Raw genomic sequence first — 21,356 nt, 5'->3', positions numbered from 1 at the left:
CTATTTTCTATGGGGAGACCTGGGTCCTGGAGGCCAAGCTATTGCTCCTGCCACCTGCAGGCCAGGTGGGACAGCGTCCTGACTGCAGAGACCCCACACCTCACCGTCATCCCCAGGACCCTCTGCTCTGGCCCTGCCTCACAGTTGTCTATGACAATTAATGCTGCTGTGTTGTCCCTGGTAGCCCCAGAGCTCCCGAGGCATGGGACTGCCTTCCTTGACACAGGAGCCATGCCAAGCACTTTCTAGAAGCCTATTCCAAGTCCCTGAGTTCATGACCAGCCAGCCCCGGTCCTGTGTATGGATGCTGCAGACTTAGGTGTTGTTCTGAGAAACCTGCTCGGTAGTCTGCGGTGGAAGCAGTGCTGTCATATGCACCTGGAGAGAAAACAGAGATTCTTTCATATAAAGAATAACTTTAGGGGCTGGGGATGTGGCTCAAGCGGTAGCATGCTTGCCTGGCATGCATGCGGCCCGGGTTCGATCTTCAGCACCACATACAAACAAAGATGTTGTGTCCGCCGAAATCTAAAAAATAAATAAATATTAAAATTAAAAAAAAAAAAGAAAGAATAACTTTAGATAAAAGGTGTCTGTTTTCAAACATGGACTTTTTGAGAAGTCTTTCCTCTCAAATGTACAGCAATCATGCTGAGCCCCTGCTTACCACTGCAGGGAAACCCGGGGCAGTTGTGGGGGAGAGGGCAGCTGGCCACTCTCTATGTGATAGGTCTTCAGCCTGGGGCATCTGCCTCCGTGCCCTGGCTCTGAGCAGGAGGGGACAGGCCTGATTGCATGGCTCCCTGTTGTCCCTCAGGGAGGGCTGGGTTGAGTCCTGACTCTCAGTGCTGCAGAGCACTGAATCTGGCCCCTGAAGGGTCCTCACTCCACCATGCGCCCTGTTGCTTGTGGAGTGGGGTCCTGCTGCTCCTGTCCCAGCATTGCAGACGCTGCCCTTTGTCCAGGGACTTGAGTGACACCAAGGCCATGCAGTATGATACTAGTCCAATTTTATGTCATCCTGTTTCTTAAAAACAACACACTTAGGGCAAAAAGAATTCCATCCCAGAGGTCATTTGAGAGAAGCAAGCTGAAGTCCACTCTGGTGCCAAGGGGAGGACAGCTGTGTGCCTGGGAACGTGGTGCACACCAGAACTTGGTGGTAGCCAGAGCCCAGAAGCAAGGCCAGGGATAGGACAGTGGGGAGGACTCTCAGGCAGGTCCTGGTGCAGGCTCATCTGGCCCGTTCCCCCACGTCCTTGCCGACATTTACTGTTGTCTGTTGATAGCTGCCATTCTGACCGGCGTGAGAAACAGCATGGAGCGCTTCAGAATCTGCAGACCGTCCTTGCGCAGGGGCCATGCTCATCTTCTCTGCATCATACGTGCTGCCGCAGCGAGCACAGGAAGTCACATTGCTGATGCGGAAGCCACCGGCTCCATGTGACTTTGTTGTGGCAGCCCTGGCATGGTCGCGTGCCTGGACCCAGCAGGTGGACCCGGGGAAGTCCGGGTGTTGGGGCCTGCAGAGCATATGTAGCCTCTGAATGGGGGTGCTCACCTGCAGGATGTTTGCCTGTGAAGAATGTGGAGGGGATCGAAGCTGCTGGTACTGCGGCCATCTGGGTGTCCGTCTCAGGGCAGTTGGCAGGTTATGGGGTTATGGCTCTTGCTCATCATTGCTTTGGCCCTGTGCTCATTTGTGCTGTCCTGTGTCTTCCAAGGTTGCGCCCCTGTGCCTCCGGTGGTCTCTGTGCACAAGGGCCTCTTCCCCCTCTGGTTGAGTGGACAGTGAATGAATACATCGTTTTCTTGAGAGCCAGTTATTTAGAATGCTTGTATTATTTGGCTATTTTTGAATTGATAAAATATGTATAACAAGACTTGAGATATTAAGCATTTCCAGTGTACAGCCCATGATGTAGATCACATTCCAGTGCTGAGCAGCATCACCTCTATTTCTAATTCTTCCCTCACCCCAAACAACTCTACTTATGAAGCAGTAACCCCCTTCTTCCCTCTCCCACTCCTGATAACTTCCAGTCCACATTCTTTCCCTATGAATCTGCCTGCTCTGGACATTTCATGTAGGTGGAATCCCGTAGTTGTCTTTTTGTGACTGGCTTATTTCTCTTAGTGAGTTATTTTCAAGGTCTGTCCTGCTATACCAAGAATCAGGACGTTATCCCTTTTTGTGGCAGCATAGCATTCCCTGTGTGGCTCCAGCCCGTGCTGGCCATCCACCATCTGTTCAAGGTCATGGGCTGTTTCCACCTTTGCGTTGCTGTGAGCTTTGCTGCAGTGGCTGTGGGAGTGTGCACACCTTTACGTCCACTCTCAGCCCTGCAGGGTGGGCTCTGAGGACTGGAACCACAGGAACCATGTATTCTCGTGAAACCATGTAGTACCTCCCACAGGGGCTGCCCCCGAGATCCTGCAGCCAGGCCGCAGGGCCATTTTCCTGGGTGCTGCCCGTGCCCCCTGGCTTCAGTTCTCCTGGTCACAGCAGGTCTGGTCTGGGAAGGGGCAGCTTGTGGTGATTTTAGTTTGCATCTCACTGACTCTTGACAAGGAGCATCTTGTCCTGGGCTCAGTGGCCATTTGTCCATCTTCCTGGGGACTTCGTTTAAGGCTTGTGCCCATTTTTAGGTTGGGTAAACAACCCAACCCTTTTTGTTATCGAACAAAATGGTTGAAAGTGAAAAGACAAGTATGTGCTGTTGACGAGGGCAGAGGTTCCTGCACTCGGCTTTCTAGGGGCCTCTGACAGCTCTGGATATTCAAGGTTAGGGTGATCGTCCGTCCCGCCTGCTTTCTTCCACTTTTGCCTGTTGCTCACATTTCAGGTGGAGCCTCAATGGCACTCCAAGAAAGGACCAAACTGCACAGTTTCACTTGGAAACTCGGACGGCTCAAGCATTTAAAGTGCACTTTAAGGAGTCAGAGAGTTGGAGTGTCCGTGTGTCCGTGGATGCTCTTCAGCAGTGGCACTGCTCCTGAAGACTCCTGGGCCCGGCTTTCCAGCCTGTCTTGGCCTGGCAGTGTGAGGCTGGGCTTTGAATGTGAAGAGGCAAATGGCCCTGGGTAGATCTGAACAGTCAGCTGAGGACTCGGGTTGACTGTCCATTGACAGCAGAGAACCAGTGGAGCTGTGGGGCACGGGGACAGGTGCCATGGCAGCTCCCTGCACACGCTGGGCGCTGTGTCCTCAGCTGGGCCGAGGCTTCCCGTCTGTGCAGCTTGGAGCGCGCAGCTGCAGGGGGCGTTGAAGCTGGGCTGAGTGTGGAGGCGCAGGGGAGCGCGCCCTGCTCTGCCTTCTGGGACGGGCAGCTCCGGCCCTCGCGCTTCTCCTTAGGACTATTAAGAAAGAAATCTGTGGTGACCTTCAGGCCCAGAATCAGTTCGATTCACCACCTCCCTTTCTTTGCCCAAATTGGATGTGTTCTTATTTTTAATACCCTGCCTTGTTCCACGAAGGGTTTTTGACCCTTCTAGCCCCCGGGGAAGCTTCTTGGGTCACTCACAACATGCTTTTCCCTCCCCAGCTGTCCCCTTCCCTGAAAGAGGCCACTTTCTCGCTGCTCCTTCCCCTGAGGTGCCATTGGTGTACAGTGTGAACTTACTGAACAGAGCAGTTTGATAAGTTCTGACATGTACCCGACTGTGGAACCGTGACCGTAGCCAGAGCAAGGACACCCTCCCCTCCCCTGGGGTTTCTTTGTGCCCCTTGTCGGCCTGGCCCCTCCACTCCCTGTCACTGTCCATCAGTGCCCTTCCTGCAGTGCTTCTCAGTCGCAGTGGTGGGCTGTGCACCCCATGCTCGGGTTCTTCCACCTGCATGGTAATAGAGAGCTCCGTCCGTTGTTGGGGTGTCGTATTGGCGTTGCTGGGCACCGTGGTGTGGACATGCCACAGTGTCTGCATTTACTTGTTGATGACATCTGGACGGTTTCCAGCTTTGGGCTGTTGGAGATGAGGCTGCTCTGAACATTGGTGTCCAAGCCCTGGTGGGGGTCAAAGCCCTCGTTGGTCGTGGGTGAGTACCTAGGGACGGAGCCGTTGGATCATGCAGCTGTGCATTTAGCTGTCTGCGAAAGTGACTGTACCAGGTCACAGCTCTTCCTGGGCCAGAGTTCCGGGTGTCCACCCTCTCACCAGCACTCATGTGCTCAGTCTTCATTTTCAGACCGTCTGGTGGGTATGAGACGAGAACACATTTTGGTTTTAGTTTGGGTTCCCTGCGACACGGTGTTGAGCTTTTTTGCCATCAGTAACCCCAGCTACTTGGGAGGCTGAACCATGAGGTCTGAAGGTTTGAGGGCAGCCAGGCTTGAGACCCTGTCTTAATTTTTTTTTTTTTTAATAAAAAGATAGGAATGTAATGCAGTGATAGAGCACTGCCTACCACACAAGGGGCCCTGGGCTCACTCCCAGAACCACACAAAAATGAATAAAGAAAGACCTAAAAATTTTTAAATAAAACAAATTGTTTGCTCTCCTCCTGCGTTCTGGGTCCTGTGTTCTGGGTCCAGTTCTGGCTGAGGAGCGTGACCTGCAGACGTCGCCTGTTCTGCGGCCTACCTTCCACCCTCCTCACTGTACCTCTTCAAGGGCAGCGCTTGAGTCTGATGAAGGTCCACTTGCCGTCTCGTTTCTCTTGTGGAGTGGGGTCCTGTCATCCCATCTAGAGATGGTTGCCTAAGTGGGCCACAACGGTCATCACCTTTCCTTCTGGAAGTCTTACTGTCCTGTCCTGCATGAGGTCTGTGATCCATTTTGAGTTAATTTGCTTACATGGTGACAGGGGGTTGGCATTTGTTCTGAGTGTGGCTCTATCATTGTCCCAGCCTAGTTTAATGGAAAGACTCCTTTCTCCACTGAATTCCCTTTACCGTTGTCCACATACACAAGGGTCCATTTCTTCACTCCCTGTCCCCATGCATTGATCTGTTCACCCAGACCCCACAGCCCCATCACTGTGGCTCTGCAGCGACTGAGTCAGGTGCTCATCTTTCAGCTTCGTCCTCCAAAACTGCTTGGGCTCTTCCAGGTCCTCTGCATTTCCATGCACGTTTCAGGATCTGCTTTTCAATTCTACAAAAATGCTGCTGGAATTTTGATTGAGACTGCATTGAAGTGATGGATTTAATTTTTCTGCAAGGAAAACTGCTGTCTTAACAAATCTTCCATCTATTTAAGACTTTGATTTCTCTCAGTGGTGTTTTCTGAGAGTAAAAGTAATGTTTCTCCTCTGTGTACAGATCCTAAACACCTTTTATCATATGGATCCCTAACCATTTCTTATTTTTATAATATAATAAATATTTCAATCATTTGATGCAAGGATATGGAAATGCAATTTATTTTTCTGTGTTGATCTTTCTTCCTGTAAACTGGATAAACTCAAAAGTTCCAGAAGATTTCTAGTAGATTCCAGCAGATTTTCTAGTTGTACCACCGTGTCACCTATGGAAAAAAAAAAAACCTTTTTTTTTTTTTCTTCCTTTTCTAACCTAATTGGAATACCCGATTTCCCTCCTTACCTATTGGCTGGCAGGAGCCTCTGGGACAATACTGCCTGTGCTCTTCCTCAGTGTTGCATGGTGTGACATTTGTGGAGGGTCTTCCGTCTGTGTCCTTTTTCCCATGGAGGAATCCAGTTCCTTTCCCAGCCGCGGGGCCATCTGCTTGTCTCTTTGCCTAGGCCCTGGACGGTGCTTTCTTTAAAAGAGCTTGTCTGTTTCAGCCAAGGTTCTTAACATCGCCTTATCCTTTCAGTGTCCGTTGGTGTGGGGATGGCATCTCTCTTGTTGCTGATCAGATATTTCATGTCTTTTCTCTCTTCGTTTCCTCATCGCTTTGGCTACAGGTTGTGGATTCTATTTCTTTTCTCCAAGAGTCGGTTTAGTTTTGTAAGCTCCCTGTTGTTTTCCTCCTGTTCCGCCGAGTCCTGCTGGTCCAGTGCTCCTTACTTCTGCCTATTTTGGGTCTCGCAGGGTGGCCTGCGGGTGCTTCCCTCGTCCCCGTCTCCTTTCTCTCTGAGGTCGGTGTCCCCGATATTAATTCCTAGGCGCTGTTTTGGTTCCCTCCCTCCCGTGTGTGACATGCTGCGTGTTTGTGTTCTTCAAACTCAAACTCCTTCCTAATTTCCCTCTCTTCCTTCTTTCTTTGTGGTGCTGGTGGTGAACGCAGGCTGCACTGTGCTGTGCCACTGAGCCACACCCAGCCTGAGTCGGGGCTTGTGACATCGGGTCTGGCTGGTTTCCTTTTTACACGTGGGCATCCAGTACCATCTGCTGAAGGGCTGGCTTCGCCTCTACCCACTAGATGGCCTTTGCTCCTTGTGGAAGGCTGGCGGGCACATTGGTGGGGTCTGTCCTGGACTCCTCCGTCCCCCTTATCTCTGTGTCTGTTCTCTCTCTAGCGTCATGGGGTCTTGAAGCCACGTGGTCCTGTTCTCTGTGCTCTTTCTCAGTATTGCATCGCTGCTCCGTAAACTTTAGAATTATCTTGTCGATATTCACAAAATGGCTTTTTTAGCATTTTGATTGGGGTTTCGTTTAATATGCCGATCAAATTGGGAAAATTTAGCATCCTAACAGATTTGGGTTTCTAATCCATGAACATGGAACATCTCTCCATTTCTTTGGAATTTCTGTCATCATAATTCTATGGTTTCCTGCACATCTGTCCTTTATGTACATTTTGTTAGATTTCCATGTAGTCATTTCAACTTGGTGCTGTTGTAAGTGCGATTACATTTTAAATTTCAGGCTCCAGTCGCTCAGTGTTGGCCTCCAGGAGAGTGGTTGACTTTGATATCTTAGTCTCATATCAGGACCGCATTACTAGTTCCAGGGGGCTTTTCCTTGGTTCTTTGGGAGCGTGGACGTGGACATGCAGGACATCTGCAAGGAAGACAGCTGTATGTCTTTCCTCCTAACCACGTGCCTTTTGCTTTCTTTTCTTGTCCTGCCACATCAAGGGGGACTTGTGCCAAGTCAACTAGGTGTGGCGGAGGGGACCCCCTACTTTGCTCCTGATCCTAGAGGAGAGGGTGCGACATCTCGCCGTGAAACACGGGGTTACCTGCAGGTTTTCTGTGCGTGTTCTTTTCCCGTCGAAGCTCCCCTCTGTCCCTCATTTACCCAATTTCTGTTGACCGCTTGTCTTAAGCAGTCTGGTTTTGGTTTGTCTTGGTGTCATTTTCTTCATGTGTCTCGTTCTTAGGATTCACAGAGCCTCTTGATCTGTAGGTTTATTATGTTCATCAAACTTGAATTTCCCGCCATTATTTCTTGATAGCTTTTTGTTGTCGATGGCACAGCCTTGCAAGCCCCGCCTGCTCTATGTCCCTCCGCCTGCCTCCCGGCTGTCCCTGTTTTGTTCGGGTCGTTTCTGTTGCTGTTTCTTCGCCTTACTGCGTCCTGGAGGCTCACAACTAGAGGGCTGACTTATTCTTTGATGTGTGTCCCCCACGTCTCTACTCCGCATCTCTCCTTCCTCCAGCATCGAGTCCTCCGGTTGCTATTTAATTCTCCTCTCAATTCCCCTACCTGTTCCTTCTGGGTGGGTTTGTTAGGTCCATCTGTGCCTTACTGGGTCATGTTTCCAAGCCTCTCTGCCTGCCTGGTAGTTTCTGCAGGAAGCCAGGACCGTGCGTTCTGCCTGCCTGGCTGAGCGGGTGTTTTCATGTTCCTGTAAATATTTTCCACCTTTGTTCTGGGAGGTGGTTAAGTTACTTGGAAGCATTTGGTCACATTGGGTCTCGTGCTTCAGCCCGTGGGGACCACAGTAGCATTTAGTGTAGTGCAGTGCATGTGAGTGCTCTGCCCATTGCCCTCGGGTGACAGGGTTCAGTCCGCCTGGTGGTGACACGCACTGCTCCTGGCCCTGAGTCCTGGTGGCTGTTCTCTGTAACTCTTGTGGGTGGCAGACTCTGTGTCTGCACATGTCTGGAGCTCTCCCTCTCCAGCATCCTGCCCTGTGGACTCCAGTCACCTTGGCTGACCTGGCCTTTTAGCTCTGTCACCTCAACGTAGGGATACCACCAGCCTCCCCTCCCCCGCAACTAGCAGCACCTCCAGCTCCAGGCTGCAGGCTGAGGTCATCACAGGCTACTCCTTCTGTCCATCTCTCAGCCATCACCGTCCCTCACAGTCTAAAGCCCAGTGTCTTGAACACCATTGCTGGATGTAGTTTTTCTTGATTTGTTTTCTTTTAACTGCTCAAGGTAAGGATGGTAAATGCAGTCCTTATTTTTCCATCTTGGCTGAAAGCGGAAGTTATGGCACTTTTAGAAAGTAGCTCCACAATATTACTAAAAAAGGGCAAAAACATTTACAACAACACCAGTCACAAAAAAGGAGTGTGGGCAGAAGGCTCGATCTCAGACTTCCTCTAGATTCTGGGATTCCTAGATTCTCTAGATTCCTCTAGGTGTCCTGTTGTTGTGGCTCCACTTTCTGGTAGTGAGCAAGAGGGAAGTTCTACGAGAACCTACATACGTGTTTTCATTCTTAAGTGTCTTTGGCCAGCTGAACTTACCCACGGTGACCTCCTGACGAGGGACCACTAGCTGCAGTGTGTTCCAGAAAGTTCTCATCTCGGGCAGACAGTTTGTGGCTTTGGCCCCATTGGTGCATTTTGACTATTTAAACTGTGCATTTCTGATTTTCATCTCAGCTGTTCAGGACAGGTCCTCAAGGGCAAGGGAACATTTTCTGAATCTCAGCAAAACCTGTAAGTTCAGAAGTCAGTGAGTAACGGGTCTTGTGAGTAACAGGTAATACTTTAAATAGGAAATAAATAATATGCAAGTTAATGGAAAAAAAATAAGCTTGTTTTTGAGACAGCATCTTGCAGTGTCGCCTAGTTGACCTTGAACCTGGCACAAGTGGTCCTCCTGCCTTAACTTCCTGAGTAGCTGGGACCAGGTGTACACCACTGTGCCCAGCTTAAAAGAGCTTTTCTTTTATTCTATTTACTGAAAGGTTGAAACCTTGTTATCATTTTTTTAAAAAACTAAAGCTACCTTTTAGATGCTTTTTGTTAAATCAGCTTATGACCCAGCATCTTTCAGGGTACGGCCGGTTCTCGAGGGAAGGCTGGCAGTAGTCTCCAGGTGAAATGAGCGTGAGGCTGCGCAGCGGGCCTCTCCCAGGGCCTGTCCTCAGGCTCATCGTCTGGTCGCTCACCTCGGTAGCTTTAATCTTTCCTTGTACGGTTGGGATTTGGTGATCTTGTGTGACTTGCTAGGACCATGATTAAAAGACCTGGGTCCCCCACCCCCATCCCAGCTGTCCCAGAGACAGGATGTGCCTCTGCTGCCATCACGGTGTCTGGCACTGGACCCTCCTGGCACACAGCCAGGTTCTAAAGCACGTTGCTCCTCCGTCCCCAGGAGTACGGTTCTGCCCAGGGGTTCGATCCCTCGTTTGCCTCAAGGCTGGAAAGTGTGCCTGTGGGAAGGGATTGTCGCTCCCGATGGAAACAACTGCTTCTGCCAAGGCGGAGGACGGTGTGTGTGTGCACGCCTGCTCGCGCCTGCACGTGTGTGTAGCATTGTCAACATTCCAGAGACGGCAAGGAATCAAGGCCTTCCTGGGAAGTCTTTGTTGACTGAGGACCGTGGTCAGGCAAGGTGAAAGGAGAGCTGGAGAAAGTAACTAGTGAATTTCCTCAACACTCAGCCTATCACCCACAGATGATGGTTCTTCCTCCTCTGATTGTCAATGATTGTTCACTGATGAAAGGGAAGCGGCTGGTCGGAGGCCTGCTCATCCCTGCCCGGTGTTGGAGCTCGCCTGCCCAGTCCTTGGGTCACTTTGTGGCCTGGTGACTGGCCTGGGAGCGTTGGGGCAGGGCTGGGTGGGGCTCATGCAGAGAGCTCACCCAGCTGTGCAAGGCCCTGGGTTCATGCCCAGAACTGGAAGGAGGGTCGGGGGGAGCGGGGCCTGCTCTGCCCTCTCCTCTCTTCTTGTGTCTCCACGGTGGTTGCTTGTTGGCCAGTCTCTCTTGCAACACCGACCACCAAAGACTGGGGAACTGGCAGGGTTGGCTGTGCTGCCCAGGGTAGCACTGGTCCAGAGGGGTCCCAACAGTGTTCTCCTTATTGAGCTGAAATTTTGTTAGCTTTAAACTCCCTGTCGCCTAAACGGTCATATGTGGCTTCTTAGGGTGATGTCATGTTTGTTTGGTTTTTTTGGGTCTCCCCACTACCATTATACAGTCTAAAATTTAAAAAAAAAATCTGTTAGTTAACTTTTTCATCATTGTGATGAAATACCTAGGAAAATCAACTTAAGAGTTTTTGGCTCATAGTTTCAGAGGTTAAGCCCAAGGTTGGCCAGGTCCGTTGCTCTGGCAGAATACAATGGTGGAAGGCATGGTAGCCAGGAAGCTGGAGAGGGGACTGCTGGGGACAAGCTGCTCCTTTCCAGAGCACGCCCCCACTGATCCGCTACTTCCTCCAGTTGGGCCCCACCTCCCACAGTTCCACCAGCTGCCAATGAAGCCGTCAGCTTGTGAGTCCCTCCGTGGACCAAGCCTTCAGCACACGAGCCTTGGGGGACACTCCAAACCTACTGAGTTCTTTACACCACCCCTCCCCAGATTCCAGGGTTCTGCTGCAGTTCTCTTAATCAGTAGGCAATGGCAACCTTGCTGTGTCCATCCAGGGCTATTGCTGAGCCTTTCACGGTCAGTAGTGCCAACACTAGTTCATGAGCTTCAAGGACACAAGTTTATTTTGAGATATGGCAGAGTCCTGTAATTTTCTATGAAGTGATGGGTTTGGAGCCAGAGCTCTGGTGGAGGTCCAGCCGAGGGAGGAGCAGGCCTCAGGCTTCTGACTGTCCAGATGATCCAAGGAAAACCAGCAGTCTTGGTTTAGAAATAAAGCTGGAATCCTTCAGCCAAGGTGGCACCCAGGGCTGCGAATCTGACGGGAGGCCCGAGTTCCAGGCCTAAAAATGACACTGATTGTTTTCATGCCCCCTTTGCTATTGGATGCACATAGGGTGGCGCAGAGGATGACAATATAATTTTTCTGCATATGATGCATAACATGGAAAGCCAACTTTTATATTAGATTTTTTTTTTTTTTGCAAATGATTGGAAAAAGTTATTATTCCTTATTGACTCTAAAATACTAAAACCCAGTGAGATTTTTTTTTTTTAATTCAACAGCATTTATCTGCTATTTTGGAAAAGCTAAGAGGATGCAGAAACTCCATGTGTGTTCTGTTAGCAGCATGGAGTCCCACAGGGGCGGCGCTTACTTCTGCTGAGAAGAGCCTGGGTCTCACAGCTGGCCTCAGTCTGTCGCCCTGCAGCTGTGTGACCTCAGATGAGGCAGAGAGGCACAGAGCTTCTCTGTCCTCATCTGTGAAGTGGGACAGCAGCTAAGCCAAAGGATATCGCGTGGATAGAGATTAGGCATGGGGCACAGGCTCTGACACCCACCCTGTGGACAGGAGGGTGGCTGTGGCTTTGGCATCATCTAACTTTAAGTAATTAAGGAAAAGGTTGTAAGGACATCTCAACATAGAAGAGGCAGATTCTAGGTTGACCTTTTTTTTTTTAAAGATTTTGTTTAGTTGTCAATTGACCTTTATTTATATATCATGCTGAGAATTTAACCCAGTGCCTCACACATGCTAGGCATAGTGCTCTACCACGGAGCACAACCAGAGCTCTAGGTTGACCTTTTAAAATTAATAGCCCCCTCTGACCTCCAGGAAGGGCCCTAACAACAGCAAGGTCTTAGTATCACCAGAACATCGGCGGAGCAGGGAGGCTGCGCTTACCTCTAGATGGTGACACAACGGTAGGAATGGGGAAAACCTCCTCCTCCCGCCTTCTAAGTAGAATGGAGCAGACATGCTTCCTGAAGATCCTTTTGCGTTGTCACCTTTTACAGCTGCAAAAGTAGTCAAAGGTTGACACCACGAGTTACCCATGAGCCCAGGGTAGGGCTAAGCTGCAAGCCCGCCAAGGCTGGGCTGGGTCCCCTGAGAGGTAAGGGGAGATGAGGCTGGGGGCTCTGCCTGCTGCCCTGGGAGAGGGCTCTGTCCACCCATCTGTGCTGTATTCCCACCTGGCTAGAGGTGCGAGAGGCAGCAGTGACAGTTTTACTTTCGTCTGGGCCTCACTCCTGGACTGAGCATGGCACAGTGGTATTTGCAGACTTTCCAAAAACCATTTTAATCATGATCTCACCGAAGGTCAGTATTTCCTTTACCAAACAGTGAACTACAGGTTAAGCATGTCTAATCTGAAAATCCCAAATCCAAAATGCTCTGAAATCCAAAACTTTTTGAATGTCAACGTGATGCTCCAAAAGTTTTGGATTTCAGAGCTAAAATGCTTGGCTTTTCAGATTTGGAAAAGTCACTTGCCGGGTGTTTATACCAGTGTTCTGAAATCTGAAACATTTCTGGTCCCAAGTCTCAGATGAGGGACACCAGACCTGTGCAGTCCCACACTGTCATTTGGGCTGAGCATCTGTGTGTCCTCCTCGTGCTGTATGCTTCACCTTCTTTTACAAGAACTTCAGTGGCAGGGGGACAGTGCCTGAGTGGTCAAGTCCCTTGCCAGGGACACACGGCCAGCAAGTAGCACATCCAGGAGTCAACCCTGCCCCATTTGAATCCCCCCTCAGTGCTCAGGTCGGTATAGGTGACCCTCAGTAGGCTTTGTGAGGACTAGTTTTCTCACCGGTGCTTGGCCCTTGACAAAATGTTAGTGGATTGGTTTCGTAGCCCCAAGAAGGTCTGCTCTTGGCCAAAGAGGCTGAGTAGCCTGTGGAGAAGTGGCCAGCAGAGACCTCTGCACCTCATACCACGTACCACTCACTATGAGCTGAGCCTGGCTAGGAGTAAATCATGTCCACTCTGTGCCCTTGGAGTCAATGCCGCCGTTGTTGCCGCTATCTGGGAGATGGCCACCTGCTGCCCAGTGAAGAGACCCTCACACACTGTGCTGGATGAACAGTTCCCTGGCTTCCCCAAAGAGTGAGCAGGTGCCCCAGGGCTTCCAGTTCAGAGAGTAGTCCTTAAAACCTCTTAAAATACCCCAGGAAGTCAGCAAATGCCTATAATGCCTATAATCCCAGCTACTCTGGAGGCTGAGGCAGGGGGGGTCTCAAGTTCAAGGCCAGCCTCAACAACTCAGTGAGACCCTCTTTTTTATACCTCCCTCTAATGCTACAAAGCAAAGCAATAAGAACATGAAAATTTTGGAAGCATTAAGATAAAAGGCTCTAACGCCAACACTACTTTAATGACTTCCTTAGGTAAACTGTAGAAGCACAGGAATTCACCTTATTCCAGAATGATAATTTAAGATTTTATTTGTACTGTAGTCCTAATCTAGTGAGGTCTTTGACAATTCAGATGCAGCCTTCCCCCTGGAGCTGTGAAGTCCTGTAGAATGTGGGGAGTTGGAAAGGGTCTGTAGGGCTAGCCTAGGCTCTGGGGTTCATTTTCATCATGCTAATCAGGTCCCCAGCTGAGCTGAAGCGTGAGTCATTTGAGCAGCAAGGCTGACCTTTCCTGAAAGCAAGAGGGTGAGAGCCCCAGACTCACCTGCTGCCAAGTCTCCTCTGTGCTCTTAACATTAATCCTTAGAAGTAGAAGGAAGAAATCCATTACAGCTTAGAGCAGTGATTCTGGCAGGATTTGAAAAGCACTGGGATCATATCATGGGGGAAACTTTAGCAATCTCACGAATAGAGGTTCTTGTGAACAGATCAGTTTATATTTGAAGGCAAATGCTGAGATGCTTGGGAATTTTTGTTTTTTAAAATATGAAAATCAAGCTTTTTCCTGTACAAATTTGACAATTTGATTAAAAGTGTGACTTTTGCATTTTTTTTGTAAATTTTTAAAAATACCTTTTTTTATTTATAAATAAATGTGCTGCGGATCGAACATAGTGCCTCCCACGTGCTAGGTGACTGTTGTTCCACTGAGCCCCAGCCCAGTGCCTGACTTACGCATTTTATTACACTCTGTCCATCCAACCAACCACCCATCCCTTCTATCCACCCTTCTATTAGCTGCAGTGATGTTGAGTTAAACTGGATTTTTAGGAGGTGGCAGCCAGGCTGGTCTTACTCTGGTGAAATCCCAGCTTGGACTACAGATGCTCATTTCCATTCTAGTACTGTGTTGGCCTGGGCCCCACTGAGTATTCGTGCCCTCTCTAAAAGCTGCTGTCAGCATGAACAACCCCGGAGATGATAGAAATCCATGATTCTGTACACTTCAGCTTCTGTTAGTCATCTTTCCATCACTGTGCCAAAGTAACTGGGATAATTAACTTATTAAAAAAAAGGTTTATTTTGGCTCATAGTTTTGAAGTTTCCAGTTCATGATCAATTGGCCCAATAGGCCAGGTGACTTTGGGCCTATGGGGAGGCTTTGTGCCTCTCGTACTTGGTGAAGCAAAACTACTCACCTTGTGGCCAGGAAGCAAAAAAAAAAAAGAGGAGGAGACTGGGGTCCCACAGTCCCCTTCAAAGCCCCTCCCACAGTGACCTAAGGGCCTCCCAGTGGGCCCTACCTCTCATAGGTGGCATTTCTTTTTTTGTTGTTTGTTTATTTGATTTTTTGGCATTTCTTAATAGTGCCACCCAGGAGATCAAGTCTTTGATACATGGACTTTTGGGCAACATTTACCATCCAAACTATAGCATTCTCATAACTTAAAAAATATTATATATATTAAAATACCAGTTTCTAATTACTTATTCAATGCCAATTTGCATATTAGCACATAGAAATTTCAAAGGAAATGTTAAATTTGAATTTACTTTGGTAATTGGTAATAATAACAAATAGATTACATTTATATATTCACCCTATATATAAAAAATGGGGGTTGGGGTTGTAGCTCAGTGGATGAGCGCTTGCCTTGCATGCATGAGGCACTGGGTTTGATTCTCAGTACCATATAAAAAATAAGTACAAAAATAAATAAAACAAAGATATTGTATCCATCCATAACTTATATGTATATATATTCCAAGTGCTCTACATTTATTAACTCACTTGACATTACCATAACCCTTCAAAGTAGATACTGCTGTTGTCCCTATTTTACTGCAGGAGAAATTGAGGTACCTAGAGATTAACCCGTATGCCCTCGGTCACTTAAAAGCAGCCATGTTGGCATTTGCATCCAGGGTGTGCCTCTTTCACCCACTTAGCCCCCGAATGGTTCCCCACCTGAGACCTCCCTGCCTCCTCCTGGGCCAGAGACCCCCGACGAAGCTGGCTTGGCCAGACTCCCCTGCCACAGTTGTGGTCAGACCTGCCCGCCCTTTCTTTTGATCACACCTGAGCAAATTACCTTAGGCTGCTCGATTGCTGCTCCTCTGAGGGAAAACAGATATAAAACACCTTTTATCTTCCCACTTCTCTCTCCCAGTTTGTTTCACATCTGAAGTGGGGCTTCCTACTCTACTCTCCAGGTCAAAGGACAGTGGAGGAATTCCACAGACCTGCTGCCCTCGCAGGAGTCGGGCAGCGCTGAGGGGTGTCTCTTCCCCTGGGCAGCACGTATTGTTTCAGAGAAGCATTTCTCAGCTGGGATATCAGAGTCTAATGGCAACCAGTCCCAACAAGCAGAAGTATGACCTCCCAAACTGGCAAAGCCAGTGCATGAATCTTATTGCACTTGGACTATCACAAAGCTATTTTGTAGGTTAACATAAGGAAAGCGGTTTCGAGGTAATTCAGTCATTGGAATACCATATGGATTTGCACAGCTGCATGCTTTGAGGATACAGAGCACTGTAATCATCCACCCCCAATTCCCCTGCGCCACGCCCCTCTCAACCCCTGGTGACCCCATCTGTTCTCCTCTATGGTTGTCTTGGAGAGTGTCATTGCATGGATTCCTATCCACTCACCTTTTGCTACTGGCTCCCTTCACTCAGGTAACATTTTTGAGACCCACCCATGTTGTTCTGGGTGACCTGGTTCACTTTCTGTTGCTCAGCTGTGCTCGGCTGTGCGGATGCCACACTCTGTCCGTTCACCAGTAGAGCCACGGAGACAGACCTGTATCTGGATGTGTTCGTTTCTCTAGAGTAAGGACCTGGGAAGAGCTAGGTCCTAAGGAAAGTGCTTGTTGACTCTGTGAGAGTGCCAACCTGCCTTCCAAGGGGTCAGACCGCCCTGTGTGCTGGCTGCCCGGAGGAGGGTTTCCTTTGCTGGATGTTGTTGCATTTGGTGGTGTCAGCATTCTTTTACCACTGCAATGCTTGCCATATCTCCAGTCTTTCTTTTGAGACATGTCTCACTATTTTGCTGGGACTGGTCTCGAATTCATGGGCTCAGGCAATCCACCTGCCACCCCCTCCGAGTGCAGGGGTGGCAGGTCTGCACCTTCATGCACCTGCTTGCTCAGTGTGCTTTCCATGGTGACTAATGACCTTGAGCATCTTATCATGTTCAAGTCTTTTGCCTGTTTTCTCTCACGATTTTTTAAATTGGGTTGTTGGTTTTCTCACTGTTGAGTCTAAATGCACTGTGTGTGTGCCTTCATCTACAGGGAGGGACAGAGGAAAGGCAGGCCCAGAGACCCACCAGTACTCCTGACATGCAATGGGATTCTGTATGAGCACGGAAATGACACCTAGAGTTCTAGGAGAGGAGGAGAGTGAGAGAGGATATTTCAAGTTTTTCAGGCTTCATAGTTTGATTCTTTAAAGAGATATGGCTAGGATATACTGTTTAAAAGGCTTTGATGAGATAGGGGATGTAGTTCAATGAAAAAATGCTTGCCTAGCTTGAGTGTGCCCTAGGTTTGATTCCCTGCACTGCAAAAAAATAAAAAGTAATAAAATAAAGTTAGAAAAAGGACTGACGCAATGTTTTTTTCCCAGAGTTTATCAGTTTTATGATAATAATAATTATTATTTTGTAGTACAGTGGATTGAACCCAGAGGTTCTACCACTGAACTACATCTTGCAGCCCTCCCCTTTGTCACTGGGGATTGGGCCCAAGGGTCTCTCTACCACTGAACTACATCCCTAGCCTTTTTTATTTTTTATCTTGAGATAGGGTCTCACCAAGTTACTGAGGCTGGCCTTGAATTTGTAATCCTTCTGCCTCAGGTATGCACCACCATGTCCAGGTGAGTTTAGAAGTTTTAAATGTACTTAGATAGTTAATAAGTTCTGTTAATTTACAGATATTTAATGTGTTATTCTTTCTCAGAGGTATCACAGACACACTTAAAAAATATTTCTGTGTATGAAACAATTACCTATTATTTATAGAGTTGACAGAGCTTGCATATAGGAACCAACCCCTACATGATCCTATTTTTCCAGATATAGTTAATGTTCCCATCTGTGTATTTGCCTATCACTTTGTGTATTTCTGAATTATACAATTTATCAATTGTATAAATTTATCAATTGTATACAATTTGTCAATGTATCAATTAAAACTTGTGGGCATGTCTCTTCTCCATTCGACAGAGAACTTCTTAAGGATATGGGTCAGTGAATCAGTCATCTATATATCCCCATCATCTAATTTAATGCATGCTTTAAAAATGATTGTTTACCCATTTTTCAATTATTTACCAAATATTTATTGAGTTCCTATTTTGTGTTAGGGACCAAGTCATAGAGCAGTGAACTAGCAAAAAAGACCCCTGTTTTGTGAAACTTACATTTAATCAATCTTTCCTAATACAGGGATTTGAAGCTATTGATTTCCCTCAAAGCCTGATTTAGCTGCCTCTCATACATTTTGATACATTGTATTTTTATTACCTTTCAATGAAACAATTTTCTAATTTCTCCTGTGATTTCTTCTTTGACTTAAGAAGTATTTAACTTACAAATATTTATTGTCTTATTGTTTAAAATTTTTATTTTAATACCATTGTAGTCAGAAATGTACTTTTTAAATCTGTAAGCTTGTTCAAATCTGTTTTATGGCTCAGATTTGATGTATCCTGGCAAATGTACCATATATACTGTCATATAGGTGTGGTTTTCTGTCTGTAGCAAGTAAGTGTTGTTTATATTATTAGATTATTTGTGACTTCACTGATTTTTTTTTTTTTTTTATTAGTTGTTCATCAGTCACTGAAAGATGGGGTGTAAAATTTCAGGAAAAATTGTAGAATCATCTATTTTACATTTCAACTCAGTCAAATTTTGCTTCCTGTATTTTGAAGCTCTATATTGGGCACACACATGTTTAGATTGTTGAATCTTCCTGGTTTTTATCCCTTTTTTTCATTGTGAAATGACTGTGTGTCTAATATACACTTTATTAGACACCTAGTTTATTTGACATTAATAGTAGTCCAGCCTTCTTTTGCTTACTGTTTGCATGGTGTATTTTTTCTATTCATTTACTTCCATTCTATCTGTATCTTCATATTGAAGTGCATTTCTTGTTGACAGCTTATAGTTGGGTCTAGCTTTTTAAAAATATCATAAACAGTACCCATATAATTTTTTGTTAGAGAAATTAATCATGGCCATCTATTTCTTGGTATTTGATTAGCATTTTGCAATTGTATATTCCTGCACATCAGATTTGGCATATTTGGACCATTGTTTTTTAGATTTTGTTTTTGCCCTATTCTCTTGCTTTTCCTTGTGTGCCATTTAAGTGTGTGTTGGACTGCTGAGAGTGCCTATCAGATTCCCACGGCTCTCTTAATTTTTGGTCAGGCTTTTTTCTGTGTCCTTCATATTCATTGCTTCCGATATGCCTGCTTTCAGGTTTTCTTGATCTTTCCTCTTTGTGTCCTTTCAGTTGTTGTCCATGCAGTGAACTTTTTATTTCAGAAATTGTGTGTATGTTATATATATGTATAAGTTTTGGAATGTATATTTGGTTCTCTTTTTAATTGTTTCTATTCTGCTGGGATTTCCCATTTCTTTACTGAATTTTTATTCACTGAAAGAATGTTAATTTTCCTTTTTAGAATAGTTATAATATCTATTTAAAATTCCTCATCTGATAGTTTCAATATTTTGTTCCTCTTGAGATTGGACTCAATTCTATTTTCTCTTCTCTTGAGAATGTGCTCCTTTTCTTTATTCTTAGTGTGTTTGGTTATTTTGAATTATGTGCTGGGCATTGTGAATGTTAAGCTACATGGTGTCATCTACATGATATCTTTTTTCTTTGGTGGTGTTTCCTTTGTGTTAATAGGTGCTGTTCTTGTCTGGACTTCAGCTACAGACCCTATTTCTGGGCCAACAGCTCCACTCTAAGTTCTGATGTTTTGCGGTTGGCTGGAGTACTTCTCTGTTCCATGTGTGCAGTTCACAGATCAGTCAGAGATTTGGGCAGATGGGATTTGGGGACCCTTCTCTTGCTTTTTTCCTTGTAGGATTTCCCCACCTTTTCCAGTAATGTTTCCTGACTTGATTTTTTTTTTTTTTTAATTTCTTAGGGCAAAAATATTTCAAAGTTTACCACTTGGACCCTCACCACTGAGTGTACTGCTTAGCCCCAGGGTAAAAGCAATGAGACAGGCTTCTTGTATAGTTTCCTACATTACTTCTTCTAAGTGAATGCGAAGTCTTCAGTGTTGAGTGTGAGCATCCCTCTGGAGATTAAATGTGAGTGCCCACCAGAGTCCAAGTGTGAGCTCCCAACCATAGTCTTAAGTGTGCTGTCCACCAGAGTCTCAGTGTGAGCTCCCCATCAGAATCTATGAGCTCTCATTAGGGTGAGTGAGCTTCCAACTAGGGCAAGTGTGAGTGCCCACCAGAGTGTATGTTTCTGTTCTCTTCCCTGTACCTTCACATAGTTTTTTTTTTTTTAATGCTACTTCAGGCTTTTGGTTTCTGCATGGGGTGGAGGGTGCTTCCAGGAGGGTCTTTTAGTCTGACATGCCCCAAAGCAGAAATCCCTCCACAATGCTCACATTCTACGTGGAAAGGTAGCAGTGAACATGCCAGCAAGACCATTATAGTTTTTAGAACATGCTGTTCAATAAATAAGGTCAATGAAATAGAAAGTAACAGCTTTAGATAAAGTTTTTGTGAAGGTTCTCCAAAAAGCTCCTATTTGAGTTGAGTCTCAAGCATAAGAATTTGGTCATGCAAAAAGTTGGCTGAGAAACAGCCCAAGCAAAGGCAATGCAGAAACAAAAATCCCGAGGGGAGGAGAGGCCAGCCCCCTGGAGCAAGGTAGGCGAAGGGGAGGACAGTGGCAGGGAGGCCGGAGAGGCAGAAGGATGCCCGAGCGCCTGGCTGTGGGGCATGGGGGGGTGCGATGCTGTGTACCAAGTACACTGGGCCACTCGGCACTTTGTTCTTCAAACTCAACTGACATAGCCCTGTGTGGCCTACCGTCAGCATGGCTGAACACAAGCCAGCAGACCAGGCAGAACAGACTTCTGTGCAGGTGAAGTGGACAGATGCCTGCATCCCTTCTACTTCCGAATTCTTAATGTCATAGAAAAGACAGTAAGTTGGCCAACCTGCAGAAAAGAACAACAGCAGTTAAAACCACAGTTGAAACTTGAGAGGCACAGTCAGAATGAAAGGAGCACAGGAGGAGGGAGAGCTGGAGCACGGGAGGAGGGAGGGCTGGAGCACGGGAGGAGGGAGGGCTGGAGGACGGGAGGAGGGAGGGCTGGAGCACGGGAGGAGGGAGGGCTGGAGGACGGGAGGAGGGAGGGCTGGAGCACGGGAGGAGGGAGAGCTGGAGCACGGGAGGAGGGAGAGCTGGAGCACGGGAGGAGGGAGGGCTGGAGCACAGTAGGGAGAGCTGGAGCACGGGAGGAGGGAGAGCTGGAGCACAGTAGGGAGAGCTGGAGCACGGGAGGAGGGAGAGCTGGAGCACGGGAGGAGGGAGGGCTGGAGGACGGGAGGAGGGAGGGCTGGATCACAGGAGGGAGGGCTGGAGCACGGGAGGAGGGAGGGCTGGATCACGGGAGGAGGGAGGGCTGGATCACAGGAGGGAGGGCTGGAGCACGGGAGGAGGGAGAGCTGGAGCACGGGAGGAGGGAGGGCTGGAGCACGGGAGGAGGGAGGGCTGGAGCACGGGAAGAGGGAGGGCTGGAGCACAGGAGGAGGGAGAGCTGGAGCACGGGAGGAGGGAGGGCTGGAGGACGGGAGGAGGGAGGGCTGGAGCACGGGAGGAGGGAGGGCTGGAGCACGGGAGGAGGGAGGGCTGGAGCACGGGAGGAGGGAGGGCTGGAGCACGTGGCAATGCTGGGACAGATCTGCCTTCTCTTGCGCTCTTTTCATTCTGTCTGTGTCTCTCAAGTTTCGAGTTTATAAATTACAATTTTCATTTTCAGTTTATAAATTACAATTAACAATGCACAATTTACAGCCTAGTTGGAGCCTTGT

General features: G+C 47.6%; 1 protein-coding gene and 1 pseudogene across 5 annotated transcripts in view; one reads left to right on the top strand and one right to left on the bottom strand.

Moving 5' to 3' along the window:
* Positions 1-21,356, top strand: part of Eml1 (EMAP like 1) — a 162,705-nt gene that overhangs the window by 71,972 nt on the left and 69,377 nt on the right. The window lies entirely within an intron of this gene.
* On the bottom strand, positions 1,313-1,404 carry LOC114101666 (U6 spliceosomal RNA; annotated as a pseudogene).

This window comes from Marmota flaviventris, chromosome 2, assembly GCF_047511675.1.
Source record: "Marmota flaviventris isolate mMarFla1 chromosome 2, mMarFla1.hap1, whole genome shotgun sequence".
NCBI classification, from domain to species: domain Eukaryota; kingdom Metazoa; phylum Chordata; class Mammalia; order Rodentia; family Sciuridae; genus Marmota; species Marmota flaviventris.
This window is presented reverse-complemented; position numbering and strand designations above follow the sequence as displayed.